The sequence below is a fragment of the Rhinopithecus bieti genome, unplaced genomic scaffold (genome assembly GCF_001698545.2).
Source record: "Rhinopithecus bieti isolate Rb0 unplaced genomic scaffold, ASM169854v2 scaffold_7212, whole genome shotgun sequence".
NCBI classification, from domain to species: Eukaryota; Metazoa; Chordata; class Mammalia; order Primates; family Cercopithecidae; genus Rhinopithecus; species Rhinopithecus bieti.
The window spans coordinates 3,426,321-3,429,950 of NW_016806198.1; the positions used below are offsets into that span (position 1 = coordinate 3,426,321).

Genomic DNA, 3,630 nt, shown 5'->3' on the forward strand with positions numbered 1-3,630 from the left:
CCACCCACCCCCCCAAAAATTCGCCGCTACTGTGGCCAGCTCCTCCTCCCCCTCCCTTCCCCTCCTCCACCGACCGGGAGCGCGCATGCGCCGCCGACGAAGCCAACCGGCGGACGGCAGGCCCTGGGCCCACCGGGCGGGCGCCACTCACCGGGAGCGCTCACGGCGGCGGCCAGATTTCCTTCGCGCTCTCGCTCTCCGGGGTTTCCTTTTTTAAAACGGCAGCCGCAAGCCGAGTCAGTGATTGCGCCCCCTCCCGGCGCATGCGTCGTCAGCCACCCCGCGGGCTCCGACGGCCGGCGGAGGCTCTGCGCTCGCCCCTCCCCTCACTCTCCCTTTCCCCGGCGCGGCTCGGTGCGCATGCGACTTGCCCAGTTAGGCAGCACGGAGCCGCGCCAGGGATCCCGGACGCCCGACAAGACTCCCGCTCCCTTGGGCCGAAACCTGGCTCTGCAGGCGCCCAGTTCCCTGCCCCGGCCGGGAAGGGCGCCGGTTACTAGAAAGCCGGGGAGGCGGGGCCTGGTCGGGTGGAGGGCGCGGCCGGCCGGCGGAGCGCTAGCCTTAGGTCCTGGAGGCTCTTTGGCTTTCCCCCCGTATGCCGGGGGCGAGGAGGAGGAGGAGGAAGAGCTTCCTGCCGGATGAGGGATCCGGAGGCCAGAAAGGGAACCCGCTCTCCCTTCCAAACCAAAACACTGCAGACGCCAGGTTAGATTTTTCGGGTGTTGGCAGGAGACTTTTTCCCCCAGTGGCATCACTCGCGTTTCTTCTGGTGCTGGGAGAGAAGAGTTGAAGAGGCGCCTGGACCGCCAGTGACATCCTCTTCCATCTGGAGGAGCGAGGCTTGGGTTGCTTCTTATTGGTGGGTGGGTCTGGGGAGACAGGGCATGCGCCCTGGGCCGGAGGAGGGAAGCGAAAGGACGTCGGGATTTATTTGCTCATTTGGAGATTTTTTCCCCCGGCCTTTTATAAAAACCAAGTGACAGTATGATGGAAGATGGGGAATGAAGCATCAGAAATAAACCAGGACCCTAATTTGCATGGATTTCCTCGTTGCAACAACGTGTAACTACTACGTATCTTGGGGAAATGACTTCCCTTGATGCGTTAAGGCACTCTTGGTCCACAGGGGAAAGCACATTTCAGTGCTTCTACTGGAGAAGAGATCTTTACAATCTTAATTCCTAGTAATTCCTATGTTTTAATGAATATCCTTTGGATTTGAAATAAAAAGCCATCTTCTTGTTTCAAAAAATACATTTTACTTTTTGGCTATAAAATCCTCCCTTTAAAGTAACATTCACCTCAGTAAACATTTTCAGTTCTTGCTGTATGCTCCGGGCAAAAGAACATCAAACTGAAGCACTTATTCAGATACTTGATCCTTCACCTAAGGATTTTTCTTTCAGGAGTGGGAAAACATGATTTGTTAATTGACCCCATCATATAGCAGAAGATATTTTGGTTGACATTTTTGCCTGTTCAGCATTCATTCCCTATTCTGATAATTTCCTTTGAAGAACTATCATTTATCCACTCTCAGTCCACATGATCTGAGCAGGACACGGGGGGAAAGCATATTTGAGTTTAATCCTCTGTTGCAAACTACAGTTCCTAAGAAAGGTTTTACCTCTTTACCAGTGGGCTTAAATCTGGGAGAATGGAAACCTGAAGCCATCTTTCCACACGTGAATTCTGAGAAAGAAAGCAACATGGAAAATAAGCAGATTTGAAGACAGAGGTTTGGCCTAAACACATGTTTGAGGCCCTGAAACAAATGTGGACTAGATTCCTCTGGAAATTTCATTAAACCAGTCAGTAAATTCTTGCATCTGTTTTATTGCTTAAACCAGTGAGAGGTTTTCTCTCACATGCAATCAAGAGTCCTGACTGACAAGAGGTAGGTAGGAAGACAGGAGGCAAAGTTAATAGTACTGATAAGTTAGGTTGCAGCCAGACGAGAGGGTTTGAATGCTTTCCCTAGGATGGATTTTTGAATTTTATTCTAGAGACACTGATCCCTCCTTATAGTCCCCATCATCTAGAACATATTATCTTCAAAAATACCTTTGCCCTTTTTACTGATTTCATTGTCCTCTCAGTCACCAAGATCAAACCATGTCCATCTTTGACTCCTCTCTCTCTCATTGTATTTAATTATTTACCAAGATAATCCCCTGTTTTTCTGCTTAGTCCTCTCTCACTGCTTGAACATTTCCCATGGTTCAGTTTACAGCTTCTCCTTTCTCCCAGATTCTCTCCAAGAAAAACAAAATGTACTGGATATGTTTTTTTTGTTTCAAGACAGAGTCTTGCTCTATTGCTCATCTGGAGTACAGTGGCATGATCTCAGCTCACTGCAACCTCTGCCTCCCAGGTTCAAGCAATTCTTCTGCCTCAGACTTCCAAGTAGCTGTGATTACAGACTCCCACCACCACGCCCTGCTAATTTTTGTGTTTTTAGTAGAGATGGGGTGCCACAATGTTGGCCAGGCTGGTCTTGAACTCCTGGCCTCAAGTGATCCACCCGCCTCAGCCACCAAAAGTGCTGGGATTACAGGCGCAAGCCAGTGTACTGAGCCTGTATTGGATATTTCCAATAGCTTTTCCAACTTCCAGATCCCACATTTTCATAAAACAAAAATCCTGCCTCATAGTTTCATAGATCCTAAATTTATATTCCATAACCTTAAACATAATTTCAGATACTCTGTTCACTCTTTCTTGTGAACCTTGCTATTATTTAAACTGAGTATTTTCTTAACTCCTCTGTCAACTGATTTCCCCCAGTTGGTAGGCAATGTATCATAGTGGTTAAGAGTACAGAATCAGGATCTAAACTGCCTGCATTTAAATCATAGCTTCACAACTAATATCTGCATGACTTCAAGCAAGTTATTTCTCTGTTAATTTCCTCATCTGTAAAATGGGATAATCACAATCCTATCTCATAGCATAACTGAGACTGTGTGTGTGTGTGTGTGTGTGTGTGTGTGTGTGTGTGTGTTTACTTTTATCTGGTACATAAGAAATCCCATAGAAATGTTGGCTATTCTTGTCAATGATGTTCCTTTTTGGGTAATTTTCATATCTCTTTTGCTCTAATTCTTGCCCTAACTCCTATGTCACTCTGTCAGTCACAAAGTCATATCTGCTCTTTCATAGTAACTCATCCATTCATTGACATTCCTAGTTTTACTACCATGCTTTAAGGTGAATTGGAGAACAGGAAGCTTTAAGATATGCTTAATACGGAATATAAGGTTAAGTATTTTTTTAAAGCTTGCATAGTTTATTCAGTTACTCATATTCTTTCTAATCCCTTTAAAATGGAACTACAAAATTCTGCCTCATACTTGAGGTAGTATTATAGACTTTGTGGTCAAAACTCTTGGCTTAAATTCTGACTAATGCTGAGAGATAGTGAGCAACTCAAGTAACTCCTCTGAGCTTCAGGTACTTATCTGTAAAGTTACAAGAATAGGCATTTCAGAGAACTGTGATGATCAAGGATAAACTGCTACATAAAGGTTAGATGGTCATCTTTAAAGGTTGTTAATCTTTACAATTTCTTGTTGGAACCCTAGGAATAGTTGAAATGACTCACAGATGTTTTAACTCCAGCCTTTAGTT

The 3,630-nt window shown here is 45.7% G+C and overlaps 1 protein-coding gene across 3 annotated transcripts in view; it reads right to left on the reverse strand.

Moving 5' to 3' along the window:
• The window catches only part of CLOCK (clock circadian regulator), a 123,840-nt gene extending 123,179 nt beyond the window's left edge, over positions 1-661 (reverse strand). For all 3 annotated transcript variants that reach the window (XM_017875110.1, XM_017875114.1, XM_017875113.1), the window contains exon 1: positions 152-661. The gene's annotated coding sequence lies outside the window, so the exon portion shown is untranslated. The remainder of the gene's footprint in view (positions 1-151) is intronic.
• Positions 662-3,630: the final 2,969 nt, after the last annotated feature.